This window comes from Symsagittifera roscoffensis, chromosome 7 (genome assembly GCF_963678635.1).
Source record: "Symsagittifera roscoffensis chromosome 7, txSymRosc1.1, whole genome shotgun sequence".
Lineage (NCBI taxonomy): Eukaryota > Metazoa > Xenacoelomorpha > Acoela > Convolutidae > Symsagittifera > Symsagittifera roscoffensis.
In genome coordinates, this window is record NC_087068.1 from 55,874,625 (window position 1) to 55,887,979 (window position 13,355).

At 43.9% G+C, this 13,355-nt stretch overlaps 1 protein-coding gene across 2 annotated transcripts in view; it reads left to right on the forward strand.

The window, feature by feature from the left end:
• Positions 1-13,355, forward strand: part of LOC134851621 (GTP-binding protein 4-like) — a 501,193-nt gene that overhangs the window by 419,177 nt on the left and 68,661 nt on the right. The window lies entirely within an intron of this gene.

Consider the following 13,355-nt stretch of genomic DNA (forward strand, 5'->3'; position numbering starts at 1 on the left):
CTACGCAGAGGAGGACTGGCAAGACCCTGATCAAAGGGAGGTTCCCAAGAACTTGGAACCGGATCTTCCGTTCACGATACAGACTCGAGAGAATGACAGGACAAAGATCCAAGAAGAAATATAACCCTTACGGCGACGACTTTGTAGTGGACAGGGTAGATCTAAAGAAGATAGTGGAAGAATTAGTAGGTCTAGAAGACATAACTGTGTCACAGGACATTGACATAGTCGATGATCACGACGAGGAATGGATCGAGGACCGGTCGAAACCCGAGGTAGAATTCGACGACGAGCGACAGCAATCCTACGAAAAAGATTTGACGACTCTGCGTGTCTTGGAGTGGTTGAACGAAATGACGTCGGACCCAAAGGAGATCAGTGTCACGATTCAAGATGTAGATCGTGAAAGAATGCAATACAGAAACACCGAACGAGAAGATCCTTCCTGGGCTGCCCAGGAAGGGCTACTACTCATTCCGGCTTCCAATCTCGACTTGATATCCGGTATGAGATCAACGGGGACGTCGATGGAAACTTTTGTCCGGGGAGTGGGGGTAGGACTTACCCACACTGAAGATTTATTAATAAAAAAATTAGGAATAGCAAGAGAGACAGGAGATTTAGAAGCGGAAACAGGCGAGGACCCTAAGAAACCGGACATAGGGAGGGTAGTTGAGTCAAATTTTAACTTACATATGAACATTCAAGTAGCATAATACTAACAGACAGCGATTTCATACTCACAAATAGAACATGTGCGATAGCAATCACAGCAGACATGAGTTTTAAGTCAGCGTTAGCAGCAGATTTTAAGAGAGAATTTAAAAACATAGAATTCCTTTGGAAGCAAAGACCAGGAATAGGGGGCGTAGCAGGCTTGCCTCCAGCGGCGTCGCAGATACCGGGAAAGTACTTATGCTTCTTGGTGACGAGGGCAACGGAGAAGCGGCCCGGAAAACCTAGTCTTGTCTCTGTCGAGATTGAGAGACAACCTCGTGGAAAGGGAAGTGAAGGAGCTTTCGCTTCCAGCGTACGATCCGAACAGAGGACGACTGCATCCACAGGAACTGTACGCGCTGATACACGTAATCTTCTCTGATACTAATATACAAGTATACTTGGATAAGAAATATTACTTAAGTATAGGCTGAGTTCAGGTGGCATGCAAGAGGATGTCAGGCAAAAAAATGTGTAGTGTGTGATACGTGTGTTATGTTATGTTATGTGTTATGTTATTAAGACATAAGGGTAAGAAGAAGTTAGTGACCATGAACAACTGAATGACGATCTTAGGAATAGATCCGAAATTTGCCAATCTAACTGCCAATCTTAGATCGAATTCCAAAATTTTCGAAACTGATTGATTTTAATAAATTTTAGGATCAAAATCTTTTTTTATGACTGTTTTAAATATCTTTTTATACAAAACTAGTGTAAAATTGACAAATGTGATATTCGTGACCTTTTTTCTAGATCCTGATTGATCATTTGATCTCTTACTTAATTTCAAATCATCGAACCGATACTAAAATCAAACCTGCAAGAAGATGGATAATTTCAACTTGGATGAATTGATGGACCTGGCAGAGGTATATGTAGGACCGATGGTAGATGCGATCTATCGGAGGCTAATGGATCGAGACTTCACTCTGGAGGACCCAGAGGTAGTCATGTTGCTGACCACCTTGATAAACATCTTGGGGCATGATAACCGTGGGGACCGCCCCACGGAAGTCTTATTGATAGCAGCATATGGAGAAAGAGGAGTACTAGACCGCCCGAACATGAGAGTGATGAGGTGAAGAAACGGGGCTCTCTCAGGGAGTGACTTGGCGAACGAGCCTGGAATGGGAAGCAAACCTAAGCCTGGACTGAGGAGGATGCATCAGGTGATGAACAGCGAGGCTGCCTCGTCTAGTTCACTACTGAGAGCAGCTGTGCCACCAAAGAGGGCGAGAGTTGAAGAGGAGGTTCAAACGAACGAGACTATGCAAGATCTCAATGGGACGACAGAAGAACTAGAGAAGACAAGAAGGGAGCTGGACGAGATGACCAAGACCATGCTCAGTATAGAAGAAGATGGGGATATGTTGAAGAAATTGTTTGAAGACTGTAACAAGAAGCAGGGCGAAGAAATAGAGCGCTTGAGGCGAGAATACAAGCAGCAATCGGAGCGTCTGTTGTTAACGACAGCCGTAGAAAAAGCGATACCTACAAGGGATATTCCTCGTGGGCAGTCCCCGATGGAACTCTTGACGCCTCAAGAAATGAATCAGACGACAGAAACGCGACTCCCGGCTACAACTGGTCGAGTGACAATCCGGATCCGAGTGACACCTTAGGTGATCCGGTCGTAGAGCAAACGGTGAGGAAGCTGATAGAGACAGCAGGACGACTGGTTGCCAACAGGAATGCGCCAGGTTCCCGGGTGACTACACCCTATGGGAAATCGATGACACAGGCAGAGTACAACTCTTCCAAGACGTGATGACCAGAGAGGGAGTTAGCAATGCAACATCATCAACAAAGAGCTCTAGGGTCCCAGACAGGAAAATACGAGAGATACCGGCGAAGAAAGTGTCCCGAGTGATTGACGTGCAAAAGAACAATCAGTTGAAGTATAGCTTCACAGGAGTTCCGCATACAGATCCGAGAGTCTGCTTCAATCGAGCGACTTGGAACCCAGCAGTAAACCAGCAGCAACCGCCACTTGGGACATGACATCTGATACTGGGGGACAGCTTGGTAAGAGTGCTCCAAAATTTGAGGACTTCCTGGATCACCACGGTGATGGCGTTTGGAGGCGCAACAATAGCCCAAATATTTCGGATGGTAGAGCTGATGAACCCAGGGAGAATCCCTCACAAAATGATCCTAGTAGGGACAAATAACATCTCGAGAAGCTCAGATGAGGAAGAGGCACTATGGGAATCGATGATGGTGTGCCTATTTACTACTCTCTGGCAGAAGTTCAACTGCGCGGTACTGACATTTTGCACTGTACCAATGAGCACGAAGATGTTGACATTAGCAGGTAGGAGACATATTGAAGGAGCAATCAGGTGGAACAACATCCTGAGGAATCTTGCGAGTCGGAATGCTGGACGGATGATCCTTATGGATTTTGAGCATGAGCTGAGAGCTATGGATCAGGCCAGACTGACTACTGACGGCATCCACTTTGACAGCATTGAGGGACAAGCCTGGTTGAACAGAGTCTTCCAAGAGCGACTAGATGAAATGGAAGTAGAACTCTTTGACACGGGAGTGCTGAAGAAGGAAGAGACATCGAATAAACCAGCAATTTTAACCTTTGTGCCTCCTAACTTAGAAACACGTCTGGGAACGGTCCCAGCCGTGACTATCTACAGGCTGCAAAGCTCTAGTGAACCCGGGTAAAGAACGGACGTACAAGATCGATTGGGGGAAGCGCCCTTGAGAGGAACCATCAATCCTAGTCAACCCGACAGCGGAAACGACTAAAACCGCTAGATCGGATACGAGATCAGAGACGACGAGCACCAGTCGAGAGGAGCGACGCCCAAACAGGAGCTCTCTGATGTGGTCGAGGCCCATACCTTCTACCTGGCACATATATAAGGATGATCTGATGAAACTGAATCTTCAGACGGTTAGCTTTGCAGCAGATGCCATGAGGATGTTGAACGTAGCGAGATTGTCCGTCAACGGACTGTACTCAAAAACAGGCGTGGACTGGTTAACAGCTGCTGGCATAAACTTCAGCTCTACAATTGCCTTGAGGTTTGCCGACCTAGATGGACTGCCCTCGAACAATACAATGGTTCCAGTGAATGTAAGACCGTTACAAGACGTGAAACTGAACCACGACGAAGGGAATCGAGAAGAGAGGCCTGGAAGATTCCTGACCACGAGGGCGCCAATTGGACAATATGTGAAGATGTTCAGGCAGGTGAAAGCACCTCCATTCCATGTGAAAGAAAGAGCGTATCCGAAACAAGTGAATCAAGAAGGTGAGGTTCAGAGATACGGTGGGTTGAAGGCGATAAAGAAAGATGAGACCATCTTTGCTGCATATGACAAGGTAGAAATGAGGAAGGCCAAGATCATGATAGTCGCGAATTCAGACTTCGTAAATACCTCCAAGTCTCTGTTTTGGCCTGATGTGATAATGTTGGCAGCGGTCGACCTGGGCCTAACACAATACGTGTCGATGGCGATCGGAGCGCAAAGGCTGACAGATATGAACCCAATCACAATTGTGTTCGCTGGTGGTATCAATGACCATCTACACAGCAGGGGTTTCCTGAGCAGACTCAGAGAGCCTACGACAGCCAAAACCGCTGAATGGCCAGCTATAAAAGATATCCTCGAGTCAATGGGTGAAGTAGAGGATACCCTGAAAGAGGGTGCCTTCACTAAAATAACACCGAGAGCCGTGTTTGCACTGCCTCCGGGATATGCACATCTCCCATATGGACTGAAGTTCGTGTATGCGATTGTGGCTTTGCTCTCGGAAGGGAAATATGATGTGATCACATCTGCCCCAAATCGCGAGATAGAGATGGAGAATCTGAGGCCACTCAGGGATGAGTTACCTGCGGCGTGGTCAGATATCTCGAATGCGATGAGAGGATTCAAGGACCAGTCACTACACATGCTAGTATTGGACGAAGTACTGGGGTTGGAACTGTCCAACTTCAGTCGACAACTTAAATCAAAGCCAGGGATTGACGATGACCATCGAGTAATTGTAGCGATGTCAAACGATTTATGGTTCCAAGGAATGGAAGTAAGAGAGGAAGGAGAGAGGAGAAAAAACTCCAAAGAGACCAGAGCTCACTTGGAAGCGATGGTTTTGAGGACGAAACTAGAGGCTAACCAGTGGCTGCACTTAACCCCTCGAATAGCAGCATTCGAAGCGGATGCTTTCGAGCAAGGCCCCGTGATGATTCATGCCTATTTAGTGAAGGAAGTGATCCTGGCCGAAAATGCTGAAGAGAAATCAGCCGAAATTTGTCAACAGAGTGCGCCAAGTTACCCTGGAGGCTTTCTGGACCCAGAAAGTGAAAGGGGAAGAAGGCTTTGACCGGATTGATAGCATGTTGGAAGGGCTAGGAGCCGGATGGAACGCGTCCTTCTGGGCGAAAATTTACCCAAATTTCTCCCGATATTTAATTAAGAAATTCCTCCAAGCAGTAGCGGAAGTATCGATCGTTGAACTACTAGCCTTGTTTGTGACGTTTGGAGCAGAAAACTTTGTGAAAGGACCGGTTGTACTGCTCACCGAAGGAATTCAAAACTTGCGATTAGATGGACTTCTAACGTTGATTGCAATAACGCATGGAAACTTGGGAGGGCTGATGAATTTGACGCGCTACCCAGAGCAGATGAGAGAGAATGTGAGGAAATTCGACGTGAAGCGAGCCACGGATTCCGGGAATAAGATAAGAGATTTGAGACATACTCTTATCCAGTATCTCCTGCAGCAGAATCGCTTTGAGCAGGAGAGAATAAAACAATCCAGAGGGAGGAGGACGTGCGACAAAATGCTGGGGGCATGCCCCTGTTAACTGATCTGAGCTTAGCTATGAGGACCGATCCCTTAGCGTAGATCAGAGGAGCCACGGAGTTCGTGACAGTCATATACGGACCAGCAGTCACGTTTGCGTTCCCTGATGTTAAGGTGGAAGCATACAGGAGGTCGGTGCTGCTTCTGAAACTCATATCAGCAGTGGACGGAAGTGCGCAGAATTGGTGTGAGCAGCACGTTTTGCGGGAAATCATGAGCGAAGATCTGTTGTTTGCCAAGATATCGGAGCCAGAGATGACGGTCGTCAACTTTGATGATCACTTCCGTGATCGCATGGGAGAAGTAGAGAGAGGGCACATTGAGGTGTTACCGAAGCTCTGGAACCTAAGGCACTATGACAAAACAAATGGCGAGATCACGAGAATTCCTCGACTCACCGTGGCGTACCACAAGGTGAGAGAAGAGACGAAAGGTTGGGGTGATTACAAGAAGTTGTCTGAGGAAATCCCTGAATTCCCTCTGATAAGAAGGATGTTGCTCGAAGCAGTCTCCGTAGTCCAAACTCCTAGGTTGAGAGCATTTGAGACAAATGAAAGGAGAGTGGCGAAATTCTCGGAAACGATGGATTTGTTTTTTTTTTTTGAACAGGAATGCCGCAATGTTGCAGCATACGCAATTTGTTTACACGGATCAAGCAACAAGAAGGCGGATAAGCAACGCAGCGACTCCGAAGCCTGAGAATTTGACAAGGAGTGGGCGAATCTGGATCTAGCGCCTATAAGAATGAGAGTCAGAGCTGAATTACCAGAGTCTTCCCTGGTCTTGACGAGTGTGAAGCCGGAGTTAACGGTGGGAGGAACTCTACAGACGAGAGCTTTGCTAGCACCCTTCGGATATGAAGAGGTCAAAATAATCTATGGAGAGGAAGAAGATCTGTCAGCTGGTAACTTATTCATACCGAAATTTCCGGAAGGGACCAGAAGTGAAGAACAATGGCCCTCAAATTCGAAAGAGAAACCAGAAGGAGATGATGGGCAGGGAGGAAGCCGTCAATCGGAAGAACCTATGCAACAGGAACCCGATCAGGCCGAGAAAGAGGACGATAAGGCGTCGACAGGAGGAGTATCCAGCCTGGACTTCAATTTCCTCAGTGATTTTGAGAACGGCGCGGATGCGTCGGAGACGACCGAACCAGCAGACCGAACCACCAGAAGACGGAATACAAAAATTCGGCCAGAAGACACTTGATGGCTCTGGAAGACCAAAGTGCCATGGAAGGTTATTTGGAAACAATGATGCAAGGCACCAACTTGAAGCAGAAAGCATACGGGACTCTAGTATCTTCTGAGATGCATACAGAAACGATAGAGCAGTTGGTGAGCCTTCCATGGATAGCGGTAGTGTTACGTTTTTTCGAAGAAGAGATGAGAACCACGCCGAAGATACACGCTCTGATAGCAGTGCCTTACCTGAGAACTGAGTTACAACTGAGGTTCTCCTGGTGCATGATCGGACTGACTTGTGGGGAATATGATTCAGAAGAAAGGAAAAGATCAAAGGAAAAAGGTATTCTTAATGACGAGTGTGAGAGATCTGATGACCCAAGAAGGAGCAGCAATAGCGTGCCCGAAGCGGAGAGACGCTTTCTGTTTCCTTCGATTCATGATAGAACAGATGTCAGTGTCAGCATTGAACACCTGTGTTTAGATGCTAAAGGAAGACGATGAACGAGCGAGAGCCTTGCTCTTGCTAACACTGCTGGATATGCATCAAAGCGAACCAATGCGAGTGAACATGAAGGAACCCGTGGAACTAGAACCCATGAGGAAGATAGACGAAATAAGGAGATTCTCAAACAAAGAGCTGAGGCTCACTAAGGAGTCCATGGCAGCACTGCTCTTGCTCTAGCCTTGCTCTTGCTAACACTGCTGGATATGCATCAAAGCAAACCAATGCGAGTGAACATGAAGGAACCCAAGGAACTAGAACCCATGAGGAAGATAGACGAAATAAGGAGATTCCAAACAAAGAGCTGAGGCTCATTAAGGAATCCATGGGAGCACTGCCGAAATCTAGTGAATACTGTGGACCAATCAGGAAGAAGTCCTACAGTTACGTGTCCAGAATCATAGGGATGGCGTACAACCCTTTCCTAAATGATGATATACGCGAGTGCTTCTTTGATTACGAGCAAGCAGTGTTGCTAAGAGTCTGGACGTCTAGAATTGCAACGATAAGAATCGCTGCTAATCAGCACTCCAAGCTGGGACTAGTCTTGGAGGAAAAGGTGACTGCACCTTCAGTGCGCAAATCGGACAACCGGGTAGACAACCGGGATTCTCAGATGAACTGCTGAGAACGAGTTTGATGGTAGTGTGGGAACTGATGAAACCATTATGGTGTCCGAGCCCCAGTGCTGGTTCGATATTACGTGCAACACAAGACGTACAGAGGGATCTGAACTCAGACTGTAATCTGCGTGATTTTAATATCATCTATAACGTGATTACAACAGCCTCTAGGAGCAACGGAGAAGACAAAGTAGAGTTGCCTGGCTGGGGACCAGAGGTCTGGGTGAAACCTGGTAGTTGTCTAGCAGAAGTTTGTGGACTGGAAAATCATGTCTGTGGAGGTCTGGATTGCGTGAAGACCTTGGAGAAACAACACAAGCAGTTGCCGATTTTGTTTGGGAACATTGTGATGAAGACGAAGACACAAACGGAACTAATTGCGAATTGCCATTGAGGAACCGAAGTGAATCAGGTGACTGCACTAGGATTCTACAGCATGTTTGGTTCTTTCTTTCTATTGAATCAAGAACAAAAGCATGAGATGGTCACGGCCATCAGTGTAGAAGTGTTCCCAGGAGTTTTGCAGACTGAGCAAAACACATAGGAAGGTGGAGGGAAGCAATCGAGGCGGAAATGAACATCAGACACAGTGGGACTTATCGCAGACCGTCGGGAGCGTGATATTTGGTGGGATCGACATTAGCTCCATTGTGTAAGAGCAGATACCCAGTGCATTTCGTAGCTGTGGATGTGAAAAGTGCGAGAACTATCGTGGATCAAGCCTTCTCGGTGCCAAAATGCGTAAGACTAGCGAGAAAGTCAGAAAAGTCTTACGAGTTAATGTGTAAAATATTCTCAGCGGTTCCGGAGAGAACTAAAGAAGAGTTAGAGTCGATACTGGGAAAGAAGTTCATGGGATACGCCAGTGGGAACTTCAGTGACTTTGAGCGACAGAAGCAGAAAGGATCAACCGTCACGAATTACAATGCAGTAAATGAAAATGATGAAGTCCACCGAGTGATGATGGAAGTGGAACCACTACTGGAAGCTTCGGGAAAGCGTAATTGGAGGAGCATCATGTCAACACTTGATGAGTTTCCCTGCCAATGTTTGTTGCAAACATGGTGGTACCCGGGCGTAGTAATCTAGTGTTGATCTGGGACTGTAGAGACCTGCTCTCCATGGGTTTACCAGACTCATCACGGCCCATAACGATAGTGATAGTGGGAGTTATGGCGATACGATGGCGATACGATGGCGATACGATGGCTGGAGGCTCATGCGAGAGAAAACAATAGACAGGGGGCACCGACGAGAGAACAGTTGCAGAAATTGGATTGTCTAAAGGACTTAGATCTTTTTGAGACAATGTGCAAAATCTTGAACATTCCGATGGAAGTGAAATAGATATGGGCCAGGAGACGTCTGATGCCATTGCTTAGAGCCAACATGACTGCATGGCTGTACGAATATGCCAAGATTGTACCGTGCGTATCAACTGGACATTGGGGCAGGAGGTTTCAAGCGAGCATTTGTAACTCATCGGATTGCAGTGACCAAAGGAATGAAGAGATTTTCCAGGACGAGTGAAAGTAACGGAAGGGAGAAAGAAGAGATGTTGAAGGAAGATTTGGAGAGAAACCTGACGTCGTGTCTCCACAACAGCTTCTGCAGGAACAGAGAATCTAACGTTGTTCCCTACCTTGTTGTAAACAAAGAGTAGAAGAGCAGAAGGTTGGAGGATTGCTTCCAACAGCGAGAGAATAGCTACCGATGTGTTGCAAGACACAGAAACTGAAAGTGCAGAGTCAATGTCGCGGGAGGAAGAGATGGAAATTTGACAGAATGGTCGAATAACAAGATGCAAAAAGAAACGAAATTAGAAGAGTTTAGAAGTTTTGGAACTTCTAAACGACGAAAAAAGAGGAAACAAAGAAGTGATGAAAGAGAAGAAGTTTAAACTCAGAATTGTTTTAATTGTGACGAAAAACTCAAATGAGACACAAGTTGTCATTGAAACTGAAAGAAAACATTTAGTTGAGTTTTGAACAATAAAAGAATTTGTTGCATTTATAAATTTGCATTTTGATTTTAGTTAGTGGCTTTAGAGACACTTACTATTTATTTAGAAAGGATTGAGTGAAGAGTATATTTAAATATTCCAGCCTGCATGATTGTTTTTAATCAACTAGGGCGATTGATCACTTTGTGGTGACATGAAAGGCTTGGGTTATCTCTTGAAGAGGGAGATTATTTTCATTTTTCATTGTTCTTTCTAACCACAGAGTTCCTTAATTTATATATTCAGGACTAATAACAAGTAAAACTTCCGAAGGGAAGAAGCATAGTAGGATAATTTTAGCTTGTTGGTTGGCAGGACTGTCCTGTAAACTAACACCTCGTAACACCTAGGAGAAAACGTTTTAATTCAGGGCATTGACATTGGATGTCAGAAAAAATATTGTATCTTAAATCATATCCTCGAAAGTGCAGATTAATGCAAGAATTTGGAAGGCTATAGTGATGTGGTATGATGCCATTTATATTCTGCAGTGAGTCGATATGACGTCGATAAAAGTGATTTCGTGCATTTTGTAATTTTTGTTCAATGGAACTGTAATATTCTTACGAAGACTACGAGATTCAATGGGGATATTGACCTGGCTGTCCGGGAAGTATGTGACATTCAACCAGAATTGACAAAAAGGCAGTTTCGGAGGAATGGCCGGTAGCCTGGAGAATTGGCAGTTTTAGAGGATTAACAGCGTTATTCAGACAATTAGACGAATCGTGAAGGCTAGAAGATTCTGTTCTTTTAAATTTTTAAAATTTCAAATGATGACGTCAGATTTTCTGAGAAACGTCAAGAACGGGCATTTTGGAAGAAATCCAAAATAAAACAGAACAACGATAGAAGTTGCGGAAACAACAACGACGATACTTGTGAGAGAAACGACGAAAAGAGATAGAAGAATACGCCAGAGTATTAGCAGAGACCGCTCCGAGTTGCAATGATTGCGTCGCTACAATCGTTGCAAGGCCATTCACACTAACGGTGAAGGGTGGAAACCAGCCTTCCGGAGAGGAGAGAGGAAATAAGGGGGTTATTTCCCCGGATTCAGGAATCCGGAGGGGTTCTGGGACTTGAACTTGAACCAGTTTATACGACTTTTTAGCTTCCTGGTTATGTCCTTAATTGAATTTAATCAACATCTGGATTCATTTTCTGACGATGAGAAGCTAGGAGTTGAGGGAAAGGGTTGATCCATCTTCGATGGAGATGATGATTTTTGTCTACTGAACAAAAACAATAGTAATATAAGAAATAGTAATAGTCCTGTTTTTAGGAGTGACCTCGTGGTCTGGGGATACTGAGTCCCAGCCATGAGCTCACTACTTTTGCATGTAAGTAAGTTAATTTGAGCGTTCTGGTCGAAGCCGGAGAACAGTAACGTTTTTGTCGAACCGATGTTGAAAAGATCACCAAAATAACTGGCTTTGGTAGAGACGGTGAAAAGCATGTTCAGCTTTGTTTAGACGCTGGCCAGTCGTTTTATAGCTTAGCTTTATTTTCCGTCGATATGTACTTCCGGGCGAATGTTTACAATAATAAATAAGTAGTAGCCCTGTTTAAAGGAGTGACCTCGTGGTCTGGGGATACTGAGACCCAGCCATGAGCTCACTATTTTTGAAAGTAATTCAGTTAATTAGAGCGTTCTGATCGACGCCGGAAACAGTAACGTTTTTGTCGACCCGATGTTAGAAAGACCACCAAAAGAACTGGCTTTGGCAGAGACGATGTAAAGCACGTAGAGCTGTGTTTAGACGCTTTGCCAGTCGTTTTAGAACCTAGCTTTATTTTCCGTCGATATGTACTTCCGGGCGAATGATACAAACAATTTTTTTCGTTATTAAAAAACACAACCGATAACAAGTATTTCCTTCTAATTTTCTTCTAATTTTGGACGAAAAAGACACCTTTTTTTCAAAGCATAGTGCTGCTGCAGTAAACTCAGAATGTTTTTTAAGATATCTGCTTTTGCCTATGTTATGAAGTCTCATATCCATAAACAATCTATCTAACATAAAATAGTTTGTTTTTCATCTAAAAGAAATTATTTGGAACAGTAAGTTTGCCTAAATGTGGTAAACGCTACAAGAAGAACATTGGTTCTTAGTCCTACTGAATCATCCCAATTGGCCATTGAACAGCGGACTCAAAATTTTCAGTAAACATCTTAAATAGAAAATTTTATATTGAAACATTAGCTTTTTTGCTATCCTATTTCAGAAATCGGCTCTTTTCCACTTCCCCCCTTTCAAAACACCGAGTTTTATAATTGTTTTACCTGTTATTACGGCTAAATGCGTCATGTTACGCTGTGAAATATGAATAACAAATCTGTTCATAATTGTCGATTTGTTCACCAAGTCAATTTTCATTACATTATGACAACGTTAAATAGATTCTTCTATCTCTTATCGCACGTTCGTTTTTTTCTCTCCAACTTGAATTTTAATTTGAATTTTCTAAGACAAATTTTCGAGAGATATTTCTGGGAATTTTTAAGAAAATATCTTGATATCATGATATAATTTTCAAGATATCATTATTGGGCCGTTTGATTATTATCTGCTCGATAAAATAGATTTTAGCAATCAAAATTCATAACGAAAGATCTGAAGCATTTATGTAGCCTGAGTTTGAATTCAAATTCCATCTCCAGATGAAAAACAACATGCCGAAATTGAAACTGCTTGAATTTTTTGTAACTTTTTTCATTTAGACGATTAAATCATTATCATCGGCAGCATAAGAAGAGATGAATTGCTCAAAAACTAAAATGATGAGCCCTTTTTAACGTAAACGATTGGTCGAAATATTTCGGGTTGCCCTGACAGCATGACTTAGATATTCAGGTTCTGTAAAACGAAACTAGAATTTGAAACTTCGTTCGAGTACATGGAAATTCAATTGATTATTATGCCAAGGGATAGCAATATGCAAAGGATGCGAAATTAATTCAGACCGATTCAGCTTTTTGTGGAAGAAGTGTTTGGAAACAACTGAATGGTGGTCTCGTAAATGCGGACAGCTCTAAATTTTGGAGTAATGCTGATTTGAAAACAAATTAAAACGAGTCTTACTCATCCATATATAGACTTTTCCTAGGTTTTTGACTGGATAATGTGATGAAGGGACTTCTGACTGCAACTTCGATTACTATGATACTGTCGACCTTCTGATACGGATGAAAAGTTCCCGATGAACTTTGATATTTCCTATCGAAATTCTCAAGCAAGACAGTATGTGCATTTAGAGACACGTTTATCTTGATTTCACGTAGTTTAGCGGGACCACTTTTCTAAGCAAGCTTTTTGAGTGTGATTCACAAGAGGGGCAGTACCGTACCAAACATCTTATATGAAACATTTTTCTAATGTTGTTGCAAAACCAGATATAGTAGTAGTAGTTGTAATGAGCATTCGTGCCCCATTGGCACATAGTTTGCTCCCTTATCGTTTGTCTGAGATGATTGTCATATTCTCCA